The sequence below is a fragment of the Bos indicus x Bos taurus genome, chromosome 26, assembly GCF_003369695.1.
Source record: "Bos indicus x Bos taurus breed Angus x Brahman F1 hybrid chromosome 26, Bos_hybrid_MaternalHap_v2.0, whole genome shotgun sequence".
Classification (NCBI taxonomy): Eukaryota; Metazoa; Chordata; class Mammalia; order Artiodactyla; family Bovidae; genus Bos; species Bos indicus x Bos taurus.
The window spans coordinates 10986477-11009914 of record NC_040101.1 but is presented as its reverse complement, the minus strand read 5'-3'; the positions used below and the strand labels follow the sequence as shown (position 1 = coordinate 11009914).

The following is a 23438-nucleotide window of genomic DNA, read 5'->3' as shown; positions in this document are numbered from 1 at the left end:
ATTTCAAAGGAGGAGGCTCCAAGGCGGCTGGAGACAAAGGCCGGCGGCGAGGTTAATGGAGAACCCGGATTTAATCATTAACGCTTAATACTAAAGCAGCCTCGGGAGGCCCGCCTAGGTGCCTGTGGAGGCGCCCGGGAAGCTCTGGCTCAGACTTTGGGGGTGGGGGGCCGAGTGCGGATTGGGAGGTCTTCCTGGGCTCGACTGTGTGGGTCAGCTTCCGTGGGTGAGGCTGGGGTCCTGGGCTCACCCTTGAAGACCAAGCTTTGGGTGGAAGAGCAGGCAGATGCATCCTGTCAGTTCCCAGGGGCCCCTGAAAATCTAGGGAGAATGGGCGGATGCCTAGGTGGTCCCAAATTAAGGACCTGGATCTTTTCCCCAGGATCACCTTGAGCTGGAAAGGTAAAGGCATTGGCTTCCATTCTAGACTAGACCTGAGATCTAGATGGGCACATAGTCCAGAGCCGGACACCGACAGCGAGGGCCCTGCCAGTCCAGTGGCCTCTGTGTGTCTCCTCCTTCTGCCAGTGGTTGGCGCTTGGGCATCCCCAGACTCCTCCCAGCACCCACCTGGCTCATCCTCAGCACCGAGGCCTTGGACTGGGACTTCTACTGGTCCCCCATTGCCCGTCCTCTTACCTGCCCACCTGTCCCAGCCCACAACTGTCTCTGCCCCCTGCCCCAACCCCCAACTCTCTACACTTAGCTTACTTTAATCATTTACCTGGGGCTGGGAATAAGTCACCTCCTTCAAGTTTTCCCAAGTGTTTGGACAAGCTTGAAATCACACAATGAGAAAGTCATTCTCCCCCAAACATTCTGATGAAGAGGAACAGGACTTTGACCCTTCTTGGGCACCTGTGACACCTTCTTGACTACCCCAGCAGTAGCCCTAGCAGACCCTGGCTTCTCCCCAGGATTTAATAGACAGTATCTTATGGTTCTTCCAGTAGTCGTGTATGGATGTGAGAGTTGGACCATAAAGAAAGCTGAGAGCCCAAGAATTGATGCTTTTGAACTGTGGTGTTGGAGAAGACTCTTGAGAGTCCCTTGGACTGCAAGGAGATCCAACCAGTCCATCCTAAAGGAGATCAGTCCTGAATATTCATTGGAAGGGCTGATGCTAAAGCTGAAGTTCCAGTACTTTGGCCACCTGATATGAAGAACTGACTCATTGGAAAAGACCCTGATGCTAAGAAAGATTGAAGGCAGGAGGAGAGGGAGAAAACAGAGGATGAGATGGTTGGATAGCATCACCGACTCGATGGACATGAGTTTGAGTAAGCTCCGGGAGTTGGTGATGGACAGGGAAGCCTGGTGTGCTGAAGTCCATGGGGTCGCAAAGAGTTGGACACGACTGAGTGACTGAATTGAACTGATCTTATGTTCACTGTGTTTCTACTTATTTTTAACATTTTTAAAAATACTGATGTTAGTACTACAACAGACTTTATGTTGGATGTTAAACTGGATAAATTAGATCAAACTGAAAAGTCTGTAAGGCCAGCAGTCAGAGCAAAAACCAGAATCTGGTAATTCTGAATTCAAAAACAGAATTTCCTGTGCTCCCAGACCTTGATGCTGGGAAAGATTGGGGACAGGAGGATAAGGGGACAACAGAGGATGAGATAATTGGATGGCATCACTGACTCCATGGACATGAGTTTGAGCAAACTCTGTGAAGGATAGGGATGCCTGGAGTGCTGCAGCCCATTCGGTCATGAAGGGTTGGACACAACTTAGCAACTGAACAACAACCGAAGCCCCTCTGCCCGTCCCTTTCTAATCACTACGCCCCTTCCCAAAGTGTGGCTACTCTCCTGACTTTTGATCACGCATGTTAGATTTGCCTGTTTTTTCCATCTGTCAAATAAGTGAAATTGCTCAGGCCCACCTTCTTTTACTCAGCATTCTGTTTGTGAGATTCACTGATGGAGTTTCTGGCCCTTTGCCCCATGCCCCGATTGGGTCAGTTTTAAACCCTGTCATATGGGAGCTTATTATAACCTGCCAATGCATTTAACTTTCAGCTGTTTTGAAGGCCAGGCATCATGGTCCCTACTCAGAGCTCCCTACTGTGTCTTAGAAGGACACTGGGACCTGTGGAGCACCTGTGTGTGTGGGTTCTGCGACCTCTGCCATGGCCCTTCTACAGCAGAAGGGACTGAGCCAGCTCCAGGACTCCCAGGACACACTGCTGACCTTTCCCACCTCCCTGTGGGAAAATTCCGAAGGAAGAGATAAGATCAGTATAGTTAGGGCCTTGCAGGGGGCCCGCATGCCTGGGGAGCAGAATAGAGGGAAATAGTTCAGACCTGGCTTAAGCTGAGTGCCCTCCCAACCCACCCCAAGGCTCTTTATCTGGAGTTTCTGTGACTTCTGCTCTAGTTTCTCTGCTGAAGGGGAGACCCTCCTGGAAACAGTGCCTAGCCAGGATCTCCAGGGGACTGGCAGCAAAGGCTCCCTACCTGAGAGAAACCTGAGCCCCTGCCCTGGGCTGGATTAGGTGTAGATTTCCACCTTTGTCTCCGCAGAGGGAAAATGTCACTTGCAAACCCTCCTCGGGAGGTGATACTGACTTGTTTACCTTCAGATAGCGGCTTGAGAGCCTGTTGACTTGTTAATCTTGGAGATCTGATCGCCCAGCAGTTGACAGCTCATACTTAGGAGGCTGAGAGAAAGGCCCAGAAAGGCCTCTGGGCTCTCTTGACAAACCCAAGCTGGAATCCCAGCCCCCTGTCCTTTCCTGGCCGAACAACCTCCCTTAACCCCTCCCAACCTTAATTTCCGGGTGTGCATGGTGGAGTTAGTAATACATCCCTCAGAGGGCAGTGGTGGGAAGGCATGGGAGGAGCCAGCTCAGCATTTAGCATCAAAGATCAGTAAGTGGTGGGATGGGGGTGGAGAGGGGAGTCCTAACTTTGAACCCAGTTGCTTGATTTTTAACCCTTTTCCTGGGCATTTTCCCATTCAGGTTCAGTTTTTTTTTTCCTTTGAACAGGAGAGAGGTATGAGAGCAAGAGGTGGAGCTTTGCTCTTTACTCCAAGGGTGCCTCTGATTGGTGTAGGATCTCGGGTTCCCTGGCAGCTTGATTCTCTGGGGGCTTCTTTCTTTCCAGTTCAGGGGCCTCTGGGAGGAGCTGGGCTGCTTCCAAAGGGCCGTCTTAGCATCCTCAGCAGAGACTGCAAAGTGGGATGCTGGCAAAGGTTCTGAAGGATAGAGCCTTTGCCACTCTGGAATCCTTACTCCCTACCCACTAAGGGCCCCCCATTCTACTCTATGACATTGTTCAACACTTCAGGTGCTTAAGGATGTCCATGTTGATGGCAGTATTATTCATAACAGCCAAGAGGTGGAAGCAACCCAAGTGTTCAGCAAGGGATGAAGGGATAAACAAAAGTGGAATATTCATACAATGGAATGTTACTAAGTCCTAAAAAGGAGTGGAATTCTGACATAGGCACACGGTATGTGGGTGAAGTTTGAGATTTGTTGTTGTTTAGTTGTTAAGTCAAGTCTGACTCTTTTGCAACCCCATAGACTGTAGCCAGCCAGGCTCCTCTGTCCTTGAGATTTCCTAGGCAAGAATACTGGAGTGGGTTGCCATTTCCTTCTCCAGGGGATCTTCCTGACCCAGGGATGGAACCCACATCTCCTCACTGGCAGGCAAATTCTTAACTACTCAGACACGAGGGAATCCGGAAGCTTGAAGACATAATGCTAAGTCTCAAAGCCACAAAGCTAAATAATTCCACTTACATGAGGAACCATGAGTAGTGAAATTCATAGAAACAGAAGGTAGAATGACAATTAATTACCAGGGGCTGGGGGGAGGGTGGGAGTGGAAGTTGTTTGAGTGATAAAACTGAAAATTCCACATCTCTGAAACATCCTCAATCTTTGACCAACGGGAGCAACTGCTCATCTTATTCAAATTGCTTTCTCATCTGTGGCTCTGGTTTTTTCCCACCTCATTCAAACTAATAACTGAGCAGAGGCTGTGCTAAACACATTTGCTATATAACTTCCCCAACGATCCCATGAGGTAAGTATTGCTGTTATTGAAATCAACACACTTTATTGTTCCTATCCTAAACAATACAGAGACAAAGCATGCTAACCGAGACCTGTGACTGTGCAAAATAATTTGACTCCTGGCTCCAGGAAATACTTGCCCAAGTTCATAAAGACCCAAATGAACCATGACTATGCAGTTCTATACCCAGCCCATGACCACTGAGCATAGCCGTGGGCCCAGCAGCCTCATATAAGCCCCTCCCTGAGGGGGGTAGGGTGCCCCAGGCACAGTCCCACCGTCTCTGTCTTCCGTGTCTCTCCCGGGGTCTGAGATGGGGGTGCCACGTCTGTCTGGACGAAGAGAATGGGGCTGAGTGAGAGGGGCTGGGTTAGGATCGCCATGCTACCAATCCTGAGATTGGTCACTGAACCACATGTATAAAGTGAAGCAGTTCTACTCAGGGCTCTGACTGACAGCGTTCTAGAAGATCAGAAAGAGAGCGCACAGGAAAGGCTTAGCAAACTGTCAAGCACCGCACAGATGAAGGGAGCTGATGTCAGCCTTACATTCCTACATTCTTTTCATTCACTTAAAAAATTTACAGACCATTAAATGCATCTTCATGGTGTAGTCATGTAGCTACTTTCACAGTCAAGATACAGAATGGGTGTAACACCTTAAAATATTTTCTCGGGTTTCTCTTTTGTAACCAACCCCTCTCCCCATTCCCAACTTCTGGCAATCGCTGGTCTGTCCTATTTCTTTAACTTTGCCTTTTCTTCAGTGTTACATAAATGGAATCTTGTAGTATGATTATATGTTACATAAATGGATGTTATGTGAATGGAAGCTCATATTATGTGTAGCCTTTAAAGTCTGGCTCCTTCCTCTTGTTGTTCAGTTGCTCAGATGTGTGCCACTCTTTCTGGCCCCATGGACTGCAGCACACCAGGCTTCCCTGTCCTTCACTATCTCCCAGAGTTTTCTCAAGTTCATGTCCATTGAGTCACTGATGCCATCCAACTATCTCATCCTCTGCTGTCCCCTTCTACTTAGCATCATGCATTTGAGATCCATCAAAGACATCATGAACAAATCCCCCCTTCCTTTTTATTATTGCATAGCCTTCGATAGTATGGATGTACCAGAGACTGGTACAGAATTTTAACCAGGTGGAAGACATTTGGGTTATTTCCATTTGGGGGTAATGGTGAATCAAGCTGCTATAAACATTTATGTTCAAGGTTTTATGTGGATGTAAGTTTTGCTTAACTTGGGTAAATGCCTAAGAGTAGAATGGATGGGTCACGTGGGTATATTTAACTTTATAAGAAACGGCCAAACTGTTTTACAAAGTGGCTGCACCATTGTGCTTTCCCCCCAGGACTGCATGAGAATTCCAGTTGCCCTGCATCCTTCCCAACACTTGGAATTGTCTGTTTATTTTCCTCCTTTCTTTTTTCTTCTGAGTCATTCTAATAGGTGTGCATGGCCTTACAGTTTACTCTTTAGGTAGTGTATACACCCGCCAATGCAGGAGACACAGGTTTGATCCTTGGCTCGGGGAGATTCCCTAGAGGAGGAAATGGCAACTCATTCCAGTATTTTTGCCTGGAAAATCCACAGATAGAGGAGCCCGGCGGGCTACAGTCCATGGGGTCAGAGTCAGACACAACTGAACAACTAAACGACAACAACAATCAGTTTCATAGGGCTGCCATACAGAATACGGCAGCGTTCAGTTCAGTTCAGTCGCTCAGTCGTGTCCGACTCTTTGCAACCCCATGGACTGCAGCACACCAGGCTTCCCTGTCCATCACCAACTCCTGGAGTTTACTCAAACTCATGTCCATTGAGTCCGTGATGCCATCCAACCCTCTCATCCTCTGTTGTCTCCTTCTCCTCCTGCCTTCAATCTTTCCCAGCATCAGGGTCTTTTCCAATGAGTCAGTTCTTTGCATCAGGTGGCCAAAGTACTGGAGCTTCAGCTTCAGCATCAGTCCTTCCAATGAATATTCAGGACTGATTTCCTTTAGGATTGACTGGTTGGATCTCCTTGCAGCCCAAGGGACTCTCAAGAGTCTTCTCCAACACCACAGTTCAAAAGCATCAATTCTTTGGAGTTCAGCTTTTGTTATGTCCAACTGTCACATCCATACATGACTACTGGAAAAAACCATAGCTTTGACTAGCTGGACTTTTGTTGGCAAAGTAATGTCTCTGCTTTTTAGTATATTGTCTGGGTTGGTCATAACTTTTCTTCCAAGGAGTAAGCATGTTTTAATTTCATGGCTGCAGTCACCATCTGCAGTGATTTTGGAGCCCCCCAAAATAAAGTCTGTCATGGTTTTCATTGTTTCCCCATCTATTTGCCATGAAGTGATGGGACCAGACGCCGTGATCTTAGATTTCTCAATGTTGAGTTTTAAGCCAACTTTTTCACTTTCCTCTTTCACTTTCATCAAGAGGCTCTTTAGTTCCTCTTCACTTTCTGCCATAAGGGTGGTGTCATCTGCATATATGAAGTTATTGATATTTCTCTCAGAAATCTTGATTCCAGCCTGTGCTTCATCCAGCCCAGCATTTCTAATGATGTACTCTGCATATAAGTTAAATAAGCAGGGTGACAATATACAGCCTTGACGTACTCCTTTCCCAACTTGGAACCAGTCCGTTGTTCCATGTCCAGTTCTAACTGTTGCTTCCTGACCTGCATGCAGATTTCTCAGGAGGCAGGTCAGGCGGTCTGGCATTCCCATCTCTTGAAGAATTTTTCACAGGTTGTTGTGGTCCACATAGTCAAAGACTTTGATGTAGTCAATGAAGTAGAAGTAGATGTTTTCCTGGAACTTTCTTGCTTTTTCAATAATAAAACGGACGTTGGCAATTTGATCACACTCATACGCACACTCACAACAGTATAAGTGACTTAAATAATAGAGATTTATTATCTCATGGGTCTGGAGGCTGGAAGTCTGAAATCAAGAAGTTTGTTTCTTCTGAGGCTTCTCTTGGCTTGCTGCTCTGTCTGTGCGCATTTCTGGTGTCTTTCCATGTATCGTTATTTCCTCTTCTTACAAGGACCCCATTCATCGGTTCAGTGTGTGTGTGTGTGTGTGTCTGTGTGTGCTCAGTAGTGTCTGACTCTTTACGACTCCACGGACTGTAGCCCTCCAGGCTCCTCTGCCCATGGGATTTTCCAGGTAAGAATACTGGATTGGGTTGCCATTCCCTTCTCCAGGGGATCTTCCTGATCCAGGGATCAAACCGGGGTCTCCTGCTTTGCAAATTCTTTGCAACTGAGTCACCTGGGAAATGGGCCCCTCTCAAACACCTCATTTTAATGTAATTGCTTCCTTTAAGATCTTATCTTGAAATATGATTACATTCTAAAGTACTGGGATTAAGAATTCAATACATGGGGCACAATTCAGCCTTTGACGGGTGGTCTGGATAGGTCTCAGCCCAGGCACACAGAATTGGGACACAAGTGGACTTGATGTGGGGAAGGTGGAGAAAACCCTTTAAGTCTGTATGGCTCAGGGTGGGATCAACCACTCTGCGACAAAATACCGGACGCATCCTTTCCTCGGACGTGTGGGAAAAGCACAGGTTGTAGAATCAAGCCCCAGTTCCAGTTCCAGCTCTGCTATTTCCTGGCCACGTGACCTTGAGGGGGTCGCCCCCGTCTAAGCCACACTTTCATCATCTGTAACAGAAGGGAAATTGCGATCATCTCCCCACCTGGTGGCGAGGAGCCGAGAGGATAATTCATGTGTAGCAGTTCCACCAGCTGCGACGTGTGAGAACTACAACTTCCTTTATGACTTCTTTCTCATTCATTTTTGCTTCTCCTTAGCTGCACTGTCGGGAAACTTTTGGCATTTTCCCCTACCTCTTGGGGTTTGTGTTAAGGTCCAAGTCCTTAGTAAATGTCAGCAGCTGGATTTAAAGATTCTCGGTAAAATATTCTACTGGAGACTCGAATGTGCTTGTAGATTTGTATGTGATTAGAAAACTGTCAAGTGCTGGAGAAAGTTAGCCACTGGGATTATTTGCCAAAGGTCTCAGATGTCTCCGTCTCCCTGCCTTTCTCCACTGGCTCCCAAGTGCTCCCTCTCCACCTGCATTTCTCAAGGAAAGGTGTGTATGTTCAATAAAGATGAGCGAGGCCCATCCCTGCTGTGCAGGAGTTAGCATGGACCAGGGGAGACAAGAGACAAGGCAGTAAGCAAATAACAAGATAGAAGAGGGTCTTCTCACCTCTGAGAAAGCCAAGTCAGGCAGTGAGCAATCTTAGAGGGGAGCGATTTGGGGTATTATTCCCAAAGCAGCAGGGACTTGAAAGAAGAGGGTCTACTTGAGCATCTTTGGACTGGGAGAGTATTCAAGGCAATGGAGGCAACCAGGCAAAGCTGGCGAGATGGGGAGGGCAGGGCACTGACAGGGAGCCTATGGCTGGGACACGGCAGGAAGAGAAGTGGTGGAGAGGAAGGCCAAGGAGGAAGCTGCTGGTGACCTTGGATGCCAGATGCAGGCAACTGGATCCACGTCCTTAGGCAACAGGACACTCAAAACAACTTTTAAATGGGAATTCTCCTTATCTAAACTGAGTTTCTGGATGATAACTCCAGCATCTAGATGGGAGGACTGAAAGGGAAATAGCTTTGGGCAGGTGGCCTAGGTGGAGTGGATGCCAAGAGATCTAAGAAGGGGCAAGGAGGAAGGTAGTCTGGTGGGGAAGGTAGGGATGGAGCAGGAGAGAAGGGACCTGGGGAAGTGGGAGGTGGGGCAGGTTGGCCTGGTGGGAGCATGGGTGGAGAGAAAAGGGTGGAGTTTAGGAAGGTCTTTTGTCATGACATTAGCTTTCTATTGCTGTTGTCGCTGATGACCATCAACATGTTAGTCGCTCAGCTGTGTCCATCTCTTTGTGGCCCCATAGACTGTAGCCCATCAGGCTCCTCTGTCCATGGAATTCTCCAGGCAAGAATACTGGAGTGGGTAGCCATTCCCTTCTCCAGGGGATCTTCCTGATCCAGGGATCGAACCCAGGTCTCCTGCACTGCAGGCAATTCTCTACTTTCTGAGCTACCAGGGAAGCCCAATGACCATGAACATGGTGATTTAAAACAGCACAAATTTGTCTTGTAGTTCTGTAGGTTAGAAGTCCAACAGTCTTCCTAGGCTACAATCAAGGTGTTACAATAATCTGCTCTAGGGAAAAACTTATTTCCTTGTTTTTTCCAACTTATAGAGGTTACCCACAATCCGTGGCTTACGGCTCTTTCATCCATCTTCAAAGTTTGCATCTCTCTAACCATTCAGCTCAAGGATTCATATGATTAGACCAGGCCCACCTGGATAATCTAGGCTAATCTCCTTATCTCAAGTCCTTAATTTAATCACATCTGCAAAGTCCCTTTTGCCTACTCTGTAAGGTGAGATAGTCACAGGTTCCAGGGATTAGGATGTAAATATCTTTGTCTGTGTGTGTGTGTGTGTGTGTGTGTGTGTGTGTGCATATGTGCTCAGTCACTCAGTCCTGTCCGACTCTTGGTGACCCCTTGAATAGTAGCCCACCAGACTCCTCTGTCCATGGGATTCTCCAGGCAAGAATCCTGGAGTGGGTTGCCATGCCCTCTTCCAGGGGATCTTCCTGACCCAGGGATTGAGCCTGGGTCTCCTGCATTGGTAGGCCAATTCTTTACCACTTGAGCTGCCTGGGAATCCTTTTGGGGGTTGTTATTCTGCCCGCCACACTCATGGAGCTACAGGACCTCCTCTCCTGCTGTGGATGCCTCCTTGCCGGTCCTTTGTCTTTTCCGAGTATCAGACTGAATTTTCGGAGGTGTCTGCACCTGTATCTCCAGCTCCTCCTCCTCCTAAGAAACTTACCCAAGAAACTGACATCTTCCAGTCCCCCCTCCTGGCCTCTTGCTCTCTTCCAGACCTCTCTGTCTTTGCCCCCATCTCCTGTGCCCCAGTTGGCAACTGGCCACAAACCCTGCTCCCTCCATGATTATCCCTCAGGTGTCCGGAAGGAAGCATGGGCTTTCTTCAAGGAGCTCTGGGGACAACTGTGAGGGGACCATCTCCCTGCTTCCCAGCTGGGGAGGGGAGAGAACTTCTGGGTCAACATCTCCTCTTCCTGCAGGGCAGGTCAGCAGTTTGCACTCTTGAGTCCAGCCATTGTGGAAGGGAGCCCCACCCCACCCCCAATCCCCACGTGTTTGCTGCTGCATCCCCCAGGCTTGGATGACTCAGCCTCAGCCCCAAAACTCTCATGCTGGTGAGGAGCTGATAACTAAGGAGAGAGGAGCTTCTGTCTGAGTATGCCACATGTGAGGATGTTTTATTCTCAATGCTTCAGGAGCAAGAAATGTGGAATTAAAGCCAAAAGCTCAGCCCTGATCACTTCATCAGACCAACTGTACCCAGCGTTCCCTTACCTCTCACACCAGGGCCTGCCAGGGATGCACCTGATGCTCCTGCAGTCAGCTCAGCCCGAGGGGGCGAAACAAAGAACACAGTGATTCTGCAAAGAAGGGGTGCCTGGGGCATCTGGGCTCAGATTTCATTTGAATGGATGTGGGAGAAGCCATGGCACTTTCCCCGGGATTCCTACAAGCCATGGCACTTTCCCCGGGATTCCTACAAGCGCAGCATTGGCGACCATGAGGACTGGGGCTGGGGAGAAAGCCGCCTCTCCAGGGCCACCTGCCACCTTGCTTCTCTCGGAGCCCGCAGCCCCAAGCAAACCAGGGCCTGCCACCACCCACAAGCCTGGCCATACCCCTCCTCCCCGGATCTGCTTACCCACCCCCGCCCCGCCCCTGCATGCAGCTCAACAAACCTCCCCCAAACCCTTGTGGCCTTCTTGACCCAGGCTGGGCAAAGGGGACCCAGAGGAGGAAGATGGGACAGCATCCTCTATGGCACAACCCAAGGGAGGAGGCAGGGTCATATGTGACTCAGCGCACTAAAGGCCAAGGTGGCAGGGGCACAGGGCTGTGTGAGAGCCATGCCCAGCCCAGCCTGGAGAGGGAGGCAATCAGGGGAGGCTTCCTGAAGGAGGAGAGTTCTGTGCAGAATGGGAGGTTGGCCAAGCAGAGGGAGTCCAGGATGCCGTAGGCAGAAGTAATGGCTGAAACGGATGGAATTTGAAGAGACCATTCTTCCCCAGATCTTACCCTCAGCCCACTCAAGCCTTTCTTAGTATCCATTGCTCTCCATAATATCTGTGATCATCCAGACTGTGTGTGTGCGTCTGTCTGATGAGAGAGAGAGATCTACCGTCCCCTTTACCCTCTGCGTCACTGCAGAGTCATCCTCTGTGCTTCTCCATGAAAGCTCGTTGAGTGAATATAAATGGCCATGTGTGCAGCACAGCTGGCAAAGCCTCTCACTTTGTCTCTGGCCTGGGATCCTTGAGGCTCTGCCCCGCCCGGCTGTTTCAACTGTATTCAGGGCATCTGCCTCCAGCGGTCTTGGGATGACCGTGACTATTCTTGGTGGTGTTCTGGAGTTCCTAGTTGCCAAGGCACTGGCTGGCCCTTGGGAAGCCCCAGGACACAGCGAGAGAAGCTCACATATGAGAACCAGGTCCCGGGGGTGTCTCACCTTAGCTATGCAACTGCAGGCTGGTGCCCGGGAGGGCTCAGGGCTTCCATGACAGTTCACTTGCACTGCAGGCTGGTGCCCGGGAGGGCTCAGGGCTTCCATGACAGCTCACTTCACAGGATCGTGATCTGTCTCTCCTGCCCCCGGACCAGCACAGTTTCTGAATCCTTGCTCAGTACCCTGCTTTGGAGTCACAGACTCTGGGCCTGGTGAGGCTGGCTGTGGGCCCCGAAGCCGCTTCTTCACTGGCCAGGAGCCTTTCTGTCTCCTTCCAGGTGCCCTCCTCCAGCGTTTCAGTGGCAGCTGCAGGGTTTACAAGCTATTTGCTCTCTGGCCTCTCCCCTCCAGGGTGGGGGATGAGCCCTGCCATGTTGTGGTCAGAGCTACTTTGTGGGAAGTTCTCGGCTACCTCCCACTTTGCTACTAAGCATCTTCATAAAGAGGCTTCCCTGGTGGCACAGATGGTAAAGAATCTGCCTGCAATGCAGGAGACTCAGGTTCAACCCCTGGATCAGAAAGATCCCTTGGATAAGGGAATGGCTACCCACTCCAGTATTCTTGCCTGAAGAATCCCACAGACAGAGCCTGGCAGGCTGCCAGCTGAGGAGCTGCTGAGTCCTGCAGGAGAGCCTGCAGCTGGTGGTGCCCAGGGAGGCAGTGGGGTGTGGTGGTTAGACATGCACTCTTGGAATCAGGCAGCCCTGGGTTCATATCCCAGCACTGCCCTTCCAAATCATGAGCCTTTGGGCATGTCAGCTTCTCAGAGCCTTGGTTTCCCATCTGTAAAACTGGGAAAATAATGGTGCTCACCCTGTCCCCCCGCCCCCCCCCCCCCGAATTGTAAGAACTGCATGGGGTTTGCTCTGAGCGCAGTCTAACCTATGTCGGGGAGCAAAAAATATGTCCTTTAAAGGACCATGAGATTAGACCAAAGCCACCATTCAAGTGCCAGGAGCAAAGAGCACTCAGGACAGGCCATCTCCTGGGTCGGGACACATGGCTGTCCTTACGGCTTGGCTCGGGACTCAGGAAGGTGGAAGCAACAGACCAGAGGAGACGTGAGTGGAGCCATGGGAGGGGCGAGGGGTGCAAAGGTGGGGTGCAGGCCCCCAAGGCTTCCGAGGAGAGAAAGGGGAGGACACCCACGCCAGAGCTGGCAGACACCTCGGAGCACACTCAGTGTGGAGGAAGGGCCGGGCTGGGGGTCTCTGTCCGGCGTGGGGCACCCCTGGCATTGAGCCCAGCAACAGTGCAGAGCAGAGGCGGGAGGACGTCTTACCTGACTCAATGCCAAGGTCGCGGCAAAGCTGGTGCAGGGAAAAAGTAAGGAACCACTTCCAGAGCCAAATTCATATCGAAAGCACTGGGAGCCTGTGTTCCTGCATTTGGGGTCCCTGGGGGTGGGGAGGGGAGTTGAGATGGAGCAGAGATAGGGAGGCCCTGTTTGTCATCTAGGCGGGGAGCTGAGGGCACAAGGGCTTTAACGCAGGACAGCAGGACGATATGGGAGCCAGAGGGCAGTGCCGCCACCCCCTCTGGGCTCTGGGGGAGTGAGCGAGCTCTCCTACTCCAGCCCAGGAAGCGAGTCTGAGGGGGCACGGGGAGCCCTGGGCTGTCAAGCCAAGAGTCAGGTGGTGCAGACACGGGTGTGAATAAATCTGCTTACCCCGTGTGTCCCCTCCCTGCCTGAGGCCCCCAGCCTTGGGGGTGGACTGCCCTATTCTTTCCTCTCTGCTGGGATTTCTTTGGAGGGACCCTGCCATCCAGCCTTGACCAGATGGCCAAGGAAGAACAGAGGTGCTTGAGGGTGAGGGAGACAAGGAAGCTTCAGTCCTCAGGGTCCTGGGCTAAAGTCCCGGGGTTGAGGGGCACCTATACAAGCCCCTGGGGGCTCAGGATTGTGGGGCTTGAGCTGGCTGGGCTCAGGGGTCTCACATCAAGTGTTGCCAACCCACTTCCACCACAGACACACACACAGCAAAATAGAGCCTCGTGGTGACAGAGAAGGCAGAGATGAGGTTCTTTCTGGAAGCTGGGGAGCTTTGAGGACAAGACAGCATCTGCCTGCTCCTGTTTCGGGTCACTGCTGAAATGCCACCTCCTCAGGAAGGCCTTGCTGAAGGCCCAGTCTTCTCTATCACCGAGTGCTGTCGGCTTCTTCCAAGACACGGATCACCATTTGTAATCACACATTTGTTGAGTCATTTGTTGTCTAGAACAGAAGCTCTGTGAAAGGGCCAGGCAGGCTCATTCTCGTTGTATCCCCAGATGCACCACCAGAGAGAACAGAGATGCTATTGTGTCCGACTCTTTGTGACCCCATGGACTGCAGCAAGCCAGGTTTCTCTGTCCATCACCAACTCCTGGAACTTACTCAAACTCATGTCTATTGAGTCGGTGATGCCATCCAACCATCTCATCCTCTGTTGCCCCTTTCTCCTCCTGACTTCAATCTTTCCTAGCATCAGGGTCTTTTCCAATGAGTCAGTTCTTCACATCATGTAGCCAAAGTATTGGAGTTTCAGCATCAGTCCTTCCAATGAACATTCAGGATTGATTTCCTTTAGGATTGGCTAGTTTGATCTCGTTGCAGTCCAAGGGACTCTTGAGAGTCTTCTCCAACACCACAGTTCAAAAGCTTCAGTTCTTCAGTGCTCAGCCTTCTTTATGGTCTAACTCTCACATACATCAGGGGGCACTTAATGTCCCCTCAGTGGTTTTGCATTTGCTACCAGCAGAGCAACGCCCCTCCCCACCCCCTGCTGCTATGAAGCTGCCACAGCAAGTCCCTGAAGATGCTCTGAAAGCTGAAAGCTGTTCATTTTAAGTGAACCACCAGCTCCTCCAAGAAAGCCCGCCAGGGCAGAGGAGCCCTCCCACCCTTGTTCCCCGTCCTCCCTGTGTGATGTCAAAGTGGGTCCTGGGCCCGCCCCTCCTAAAGTCCCAAGAATGATGATGCACCAGGGAAAGGAGAAGAAAGGGGAGAGACAGTGGAGATGTTGGGGCAGCCAGGGGATGCTGAATCCCCTCAGGCTGTGCCCCTTCCAGATTTACAATGCGACTTCCCCTGGGGGCAGCAGCTCCGCCTCTGTCGGGAATCCTGGGGACACACATCACTGTTTCGCCTAGCGGCCCTTCTCAGCTACAATGGGTCACAGCTGCTTTTGTAGCTTGAAATAGCCAAAACCTTGGCATGTTCCAGGTAGAATGCCAAGAAGCCCAGGTCTTTACCCAGTCCTCCTTGTCCTTCACTGGCCACTGGCACATCCACCTCTGTTGAACCTCCTGGGCTAGCCTGCAGCCGCAAGCTCTGAATCACAGGCCCCCCATGGCCTCACCCGCCTCGTCTCTCCCGCCCCTCCACTGAAAATACAAACCTTCTGTGTTTAGTGCAGGCCCATCAGTGAGTGTAACAGGCAGACAGAAAACCATCTCTGTGGGTGGCTTCAGGGCTGTGTGGCTGCCAGAGCCCAGGGAGAGGGGCAGGCTGCTGCCACGCTCTGTTCTGGAACATTCGCTGAGCACCTACCCTCTGAGTCTGTCTTCTGGGTGGGCTTTGAGCATGCCGTCTGTTCCACTGGTTCCTCCCCGCAGTCCTGAGGGGTGGGCTCTGCTGCCCTCACTGAGCGATGAGCAAACAGAGGTGTTTGAGTTTTCTGATGCTGCCCTTTGTAAAGGGGCCAGTGCCAGGATCTAAATGTGAATTTCAACCTTGGATCCAGAAAGTTCTCATTGATGTCAGCGGGGTACATCATCTAATAAGGGGACAGAACCTTCTTAGCCAGGACTGATCCGGAGAAGGTCACTGTCAGGACACCACCCGTGAGGCTTGGTCAGGTCTTGACCTACCCATGTAACGCCTGGCATCTGGAGCATGCTGCCATCCCTGGGCTAAGGTAGATGTCCACCCTCAGGCTCACGTGTGGTTCCCTTGCTTCTGCCTGGCCCAGATACCTCTATCTGGCAACTCCACCATCCCTGTTTCCCCTACCGTGCTCACACTTACTCCTGCCAATATATTTCATCTCCTGCTCCTTCTCCTCCAGGCGCCTTGCTGAGCACACAGGTGTTTCTGGACCCTTTTTCGAGTCTGGTTTTTCTGCAAGCCGAGTCTATATCTTTGGCACCAATGGCGGCTGCCTCAGGCCCCCTCGGAGGTGGTGAGTACAAAGTGCAGGTGTTCCTGCCTCAGGAAAGTGTCTGCTGGGCCACCAGAGGTCTGATGCTATCAAACTACCTCAGAGCCAAGGAATGTGCGTCTTAATAGGCTCCCTGGCTGATTGATGCTGGTGGTCTCTGCACTCCCTCGGAGAAGCTCTGAATAACACCGATGCAAGCTTTCCAAATGGCTTAACACTGGAGAAGAGAAGATGCTTTGAAAAAGGAGGTGGAACAAATCACTTAGAGACATGGTGGAGGTGGGTGGGGTACGAGGTATGCTTGGAATTAACCCATGTAGAGTTCCCATGTGTCATTTTAGCTATTCATCTCCTTTGGACCCCATCACAGCCCTGAAAGATAAACGTGATTAGCGCTTTTCACAAAGGAGGGAAGTTGAGGTTCTCGGAGGCTTAGAAACATACCCCAGGCTTCACGGGCTGTCAGTAAAGACCCAGACTTTGAAGCCATGTCCGGCTGACTCTTAAAGACTTCTTTGCAAATATTGTCCTGCCAAAGACTGAGCTGCTACCAGATAACTTCATCCAGGGCAAGGCACTGAGTCAGTGTTCAAAGCATACTTGGTAAATGAGCAAAGAATGAGTGAGCAAGTGAGAGAATAAAATGGCTTCAGGATTATGGAAGGGAGCCCAGAGATTCCCTTTATGACCTCAACACCCAAGCCTCTCCTCCCATAGTTTCTGTAATCTGAAAGGTGACCCGGCTAAGTTTGCCCAGTTGATAAGGCCCTGCAACTCACCTGCACCTTTTATCTGCAACCCAAATACAAACAGGAAGCAGGGGCTGAGATAAAGGCAGGGGAAGGCAATGCCTGGAATCCTCATAAGCCTGGAATGAACCATTTAGGTTCATGTCCCAAATATCTACTGAGCACCTCCCAAGTGCCGAGCTCTGTGCACAGTCCTGAGGACGGAGCAGAAACCAGACAGTCCCTGCCCTTGTATGGCTTGAAATCTACTGGGAATCTCGTCTTTAGGAGGTTGTTACAAATGAGATGAACATATAGAAAGGGAGAAGAATGAAGCCAGGCAGTTACAGCCACCCTCCTGGAGACTTGCCTTTAAGTTGGGACCTCAGAGGTGAGAAGAAAGGAGCCAGGAGTCAGTGATGGGATCCCTTCACAGTGCAACCACCTTAAGACAAAAGGTGCTTGTTCTGGGTTTTCCTGCCTTTCCACAGGCCACTATCCATTGCTCTCTGTGCCTGCTCCCCCCCTCTTTCTGGGCTCTGCCTGCAGGAGACATACCCAGCTCCGCCTTCCCCTTCCTGGTCAGCTGGGGTGTGTTGAAGCCTCCTTGTACTAGCTGGCTGCTGCTGCTGCTCCTGCGTTGCTTTAGTCATGTCCGACTCTGTGCGACCCCATAGACAGCAGACCACCAGGCTTCCTGTCCCTGGGGTTGCCATTTCCTTCAATGCATGAAAGTGAAAAGTGAAAGTGAAGTCGCTCAGTCGTGTCTGACTCCTAGCGACCCCATGGACTTGCAGCCTACCAGGCTCCTCCGTCCATGGGATTTTCTAGGCAAAAGTACTGGAGTGGGGTGCCATTGCCTTCTCCGACTAGCCAGATAGTGAGGCTTAAATTTTGGGGATTTTTGCAATCTGGCTAAATAAAAGTCATATTAAAATTTAAGTTATATGTACAACTTACTATATTATAGTCAAAGGTAATGGACACAAAGAGCTCATTGTGTGTGCTCAGTCATTCAGTCATGTATGACTCTTCACGACCCCATGGACTGTAGCTTGATGGGCTGCTCTGTCCATGGAATTTTCCAGGCAAGCATACTGGAGTGGTTACCACTTCCTACTCCAGGGGATCTTCCCTATCCAGAGATCAAACCCCGGTCTCCTGTGTCTCTTGCATTGACAGGTGGATTCGTTACCACTGCACCATCTGGGAAGCCCCAAATCTCGTTACTTCCTAGTCATTTTACATTTTGCTAATACTCATGCTCTTGGAGGTATTTACACCAATCCTATTAGCATGATAGAAACACACCTTATCAACGGTACCGGGTACCTCCTACCACCTTCGTCTTCAGTGATGTCACCTTGGTCACCTCAAATGGCCATGATAGGTATATTTACACCACAGAAATGTGTGAATTATTGTTTTTTTTTTTTTCTCAATTTAAGAAAGTGATGGTAAAGAATCTGCCTGCAATGCAGGAGAATTGGGTTCGGTCCTCGAGTTGGGAAGATCCCCTGGAGAAGGGAATGGCTACCCACTCCAGTATTTGTGCCTGGAGGATTCCATGGACGGCGGAGCCTGGCAAGCAACAGTCCATGGGGTCATAAAGAGTTGGACACGACTGAACGACTAACAGTTTCAGAAATAAATAATAAGAAAATGATGGAGAACATGTTAATAATACAGTTAAACATGAGTATGTGTCATATATAGCCATTACATTGTAAATAGTTCCCCCCAAACTGAGGAACTGTTCTCACTGTATATCATTATTATCTTACCCAGCAAAGAAGTCACTCACATCATTGACAAATGGGTGAATTTCCAACACAGATCTTCATTGTTTCACTTTTTTATTATAAAAATACCAACTAACATGTGTTAGTCATATACTCATTAAAAGTGTACCCATCCATCAGTGATGTGACTGATATTGCTGATTCAAATTGTGTTCAAGCATTTATTTGTATTTTGATTTTGTGACCCTCAGTTCAGTTCAGTTCAGTTGCTCAGTTGTGTCCGACTCTTTGTGACCCCATGAATCGCAGCTCGCCAGGCCTCCATGTCCATCACCATCTTCCAGAGTTCACTCAGACTCAAGTCCATCGAGTCAGTGATGCCATGCAGCCATCTCATCCTCTGTCATCCCCTTCTCCTCCTGCCCCCAATCCCTCCCAGCATCAGAGTCTTTTCCAATGAGTCAACTCTTTGCATGAGGTGGCCAAAGTACTGGAGTTTCAGCTTTAGCAGCATTCCTTCCAAAGAAATCCCAGGGCTGATCTCCTTTAGAATGGACTGGTTGGATCTCCTTGCAGTCCAAGGGACTCTCATGAGTCTTCTCCAACACCACAGTTCAAAAGCATCAATTCTTCGGCGCTCAGCCTTCTTCACAGTCCAACTCTTACATCCATACATGACTACTGGAAAAACCATAGCCTTCACTAGACGGACCTTTGTTGGCAAAGTAATGTCTCTGCTTGTGACCCTATTGAATTGCAAATTAGAAAAAATAGTGGCATTTGTAAGAAATAGGAAATCACATGGAAGTTACAGATACATGGAATTTACAGTTAAAATTATTTGGCTATTTTATTATTTGTACATAGTGTGCTGTAATCCTTTATATCAGTTCAGTTTATAATAACCTGATGTACGTATATATGCATTCATTTTTGGAGAGCTGGGTTGTGGTTAGCCTTGTCTTTTCTTCTGTATCCTGCAGTGTTTGGACAATTCTACCCATTTATCTTACTCAGTCAGGCAGTTCTCAATTCCTGCACAACACTTGCCTTCATGGAATCACGAAAGTTTAATTTCATTTATTATTTATTTGTTTTATTTTTGTCTGTGCTGGGTCTTCACTGCTGTGTGGGCTTTTCTCTAGTTGTGGCCGGTGGGGGCTACTCTCTAGCTGCATTGCGTGGCCTCTCATTGCTGTGGCTGCTCTTGTTGCAGAGCGTGGCCTAGTCTAGGGTGCACAAGGGCTTAATCACTCTGCGGCATGTGGGATCCTCCCAGACCAGGGATTGAACCCCTGTCTCCTGCATTAGCAGGCAGATTCTTTACCACTGAGCCACCAGAGAGGCCCTATTTATTTATTTATTTTTAAAGTGTGTTTTATTAAAACATGTTATTGGCATATATAGCTGCTTTACAATGTGGTGTTGGTTTCTACTATATAGCAAAGTCAATCAGTTATACATATATTTTTGGATTTCCTTCCCATTTAGGTCACCACAGAACACTGAGTAGAGTTCTCTGTGCTGTACTGCAGATTTTCATTAGTGGTCTGTTTTATATACAGTAGTGTGTATACATCAGTCCCAATCTCCCAATTCATCCCATTCCATCCCCTGTCTTCCCCCGTGCTGTCCATCCATTTGTTCTGTACACCTGGATCTCTATTTCTGCTTTGCAAATAGGAGTTCATCCCTGTCATTTTTCTACAAGTTTCAATTTAAAGGTAAGCTTTCCTCCCCTTCTAGACATAAACATTTAAAAAGAAAAAAAGAAAGAAAATGTAAAGAAAACCTTCTGGAGAAGCCCCATCTCATGAGGCCTCTGAGAAAACCTGAAGAAGCCTGGACACAGGCTTCCCATGGCCATTCCTTGTCACTGACCCTGAGAGATACTGGCTGGAAGTCTGGAGTCCTGGAACTGGAACCCTGACCCGAGGACTAGACTGCCACACTCGCCATCTTGTTACAGATTTTTTTTTATCAGGAAAGTCGGAGGCTGCCATTCTTCACAGGCTTTTCCCATTATGATGTTAGAGTCTATAATTAGGTCTCTATTAGAAATCGCCGGCAGTGCTCTAATTCTTATGTGGGTCAGGAGTCCACAGTGGCCGAGGTGTGGCTTTTTAGCTATGAATTCAGTGACTAGGGAAGCAGGGGACTCTGTGTTACAATAGCAGCTAAGCACGCAGCACCCAGCTAAGACATTTAATGTGTCCCCACTTAATCTTCACTGAAACCCCACACGGTGAAGGCTGCTATTATCCTCCATACACAGATGAGGACAATGGGTCTCGGAGAGGTCACACAGCTTGCTGGGCTCCTGCAGCTGGTGAGTGGGGCCTCAGCAGACAGACTCTGCTAGCTCTCTCTCTGGGCTGACTTCTGCCCAGATGGCCACACCTTCCACCTAGCCTGTCACCCCTCCCAGTGTGGCCCAAAGTGTGCTTCTGTAGGTATGGGGCTGATGGGCCGACTGCTTGAAAAGAATCATCACCCTGCCCAGTACTGGAAAACATGACTGAAACACGAGCAAATGAAAGCAAGTAAATCAACTCTGACTTTGCTTTTCTGTTTATAAAATAGGTTATTAAGAAACCTAAATGAGCAATCTGTGAAAGGTGCCTGGCACACAGAGGGCACGAGGGTCAACTCTAATAACACATGAGATGACACATGTAAATCACCCAGAAGAGAGCCTGACATGTGTGTGTGTCTGTGCATGTGTGTGTGCGTGCTAGGTCATGCCTGACTCTTCCTGACCCCATGAACTGTAGCGCACCAGGCTCCTCTGTCCATGGAGTTTTCCAGGCAAGAATACTGGAGTGGGTTGCCATTTCCTCCTCCAGGGGATCTTCTAAACCCAGGGATCAAACCCGCATCTCTTTCATCTCCTGCGTTGGCAGGTGGATTCTTTACCACTGCGCCACCTGGGAAGCCCTGGTTATAGTCACTAAGTCATGTCTGACTCTTGCGACCCCATGGAATGTAGCCCGCCAGGCTCCTCTGTCCATGGGATTCTCCAGGCAAGAATACTAGAGTGGGTTGCCATTTCCTTCTCTAGGGGATCTTCCTGACTCAGGAATTGAACCAGGGTCTCCTGCACTACAGGAGGATTCCTTACTGACTGAGCTGTGATGGAAGCCCCCAAAGAATGGACATATACATATACATATATATATATATATATGACATATAAATGTATATGACATACACATGTATGACATATACATATACATGTATACATATGTGTGTATATGGCATATACATGTATACATATATATGTATATGACATGTACATATATATGAAATAGATACGATTTTATTTATTGAACATACTGTATATGTATGTGTCAGGGTTTCCTATACATGTTTTTGTATATGTCATATACATATTTACATGCATATATGTGTGTCATGCATATACATACATACATGTACACATATGCGTTCAGATCTACACACACATGTATAGACATATACATATACATGTATAGGAAACCCTGACATATACATATGCCATATGTTCAATAAATAATATTACTTACCATGACTAACACTTTCTGTCCTTTTTTTAGAGCTGCGGTAAGCCTCCTGCTTCTAGAATATCCATCTGCAGTTGCCATTCCATGATACCCTGCCATCTAAGAAGGAGTTTAGGATCTTGCCTACCATCTTTAGCTATTACTTTAAGGGGAGAGGATATGTGCTCTGAATTCCAAGTAAGTGACTTACACACTGTTTGAAAACAGAGCCCATCTGTAGCTATGGGTGGGCTGCTCATGGTTTTTAACCATTTTTTTTTTTAAGCTATAGCAATTTTTGTTCAAATAACATCTTGCTCGCCGGGCCACAGTATAAAACAGGTTCTACAATCAACAAGCACAGTTGAGATGTAGGCTATGGAGGCAGCCTAGAGCCAGTCCCCACATCAAGTTCCGCCAAATGCAGTATAAACCCCTGGCTTATACTATTGTCAGTATGGATTTCTGAAGACCAGCTAGATTATTGGGTTGATTGAGAATAGTTTTGTGTCCTCCACATGGGACTGTTTAGGACACATGAGAGACCTTTGGTTGAAGCTTCTGTGTTATTTTAAATGTGCCTCTGTTTAAGAAGAAGCAATCATTTCATGGTGATGGGGGGTTAATGGGGTATTCCACTGAGCCCTGAGATGTTGCCCCTATTGCTTTACATGGATCAAACAAAGCAGATCAAAGTCAAGATTTTCAGAATTCTCTTATAGGATGAAATTCCTCCAGGCAAAACTTTGAGGTTTTCACAGCCCTGAAAACTAGCCCTTGACTTTCTTCTGGCAACAAAAAAGGTCCTTTTATTTGTGCCAAGCAGGAATATATTTCTTCTCTGAAACTATTTTATAGATTACATGCCATTTCCTACTTTCCTTTTCTTTCTCATAGTAATTAGCTTCCTTTAAGACAATGTCTGCACGGCATACAGTAGGCATGTTTAGGCAGATAAGCATGGCAAGCCAACCCAGCTGGGAGCAGCCTTATTTTCTGTAACCGTCCTAAATCCTGGGACCCACATGGGCAGCACTACATTCAAAGAGCCATAGTCTTGCAGCCAAAAAAGTAATTAAAAAAGGAATCCCAAACCTTACCTGGGCTTTTCAAAACTGTGAAGGGTATCCAAATTTAGAGTTAACAATAATTTCTTCTGGCATGTTTCTCCCCAGCAGCCACCCATCCATCGTATAGGGTTTCTGGAGCACCTCCCTCTCCACTGGTCCCCTAAGCCTTTCTCCACAAGACCCTGCAGCAGGATGGATTCTCTTGGGTGAGCAGGGGAGAGGTAGTGGGTAGGGAAAATCTGGATACTTCCTCTCCCTCTTAATAACTTAGGATGCAGGTTTGCTGTGTTCTGAGTGTCATCCTCGTTACTGTCAGATTTTGTGTGTAGTACAAACAGGACTACAAGGAGATCAAACCAATCAGTCCTAAAGGAAATCAACCCTGAATATTCCTTGGAAGGACTAATGCTGAAGCTGAAGCTTTGCCACTTGATGTGAAGAGCTGGCTCATTGGAAAAGACCCTGATGCTGGGAAAGATTGAAGGCAAAAGGAGAAGGGGCTGCCACTGGTTAGATAGCATCACCGACTCAATCGACGTGAATTTGAACAAACCCTGGGAGATAATGGAGGACAGGGAAGCCTGGCGTGCTGCAGGCCA

The 23438-nt window shown here is 48.8% G+C and overlaps 1 long non-coding RNA gene across 2 annotated transcripts in view; it reads left to right on the top strand.

Annotated features, from left to right (window-relative positions):
• The window catches only part of LOC113884518, a 73489-nt gene that overhangs the window by 9287 nt on the left and 40764 nt on the right, over nucleotides 1-23438 (top strand). The window contains exons 2-3 of one of the 2 annotated variants that reach the window (XR_003508896.1): nucleotides 15686-15799; nucleotides 21824-23045. This is a non-coding gene — a long non-coding RNA (uncharacterized LOC113884518). The remainder of the gene's footprint in view (nucleotides 1-15685; nucleotides 15800-21823; nucleotides 23046-23438) is intronic. The other variant, XR_003508897.1, reaches the window with a different exon arrangement.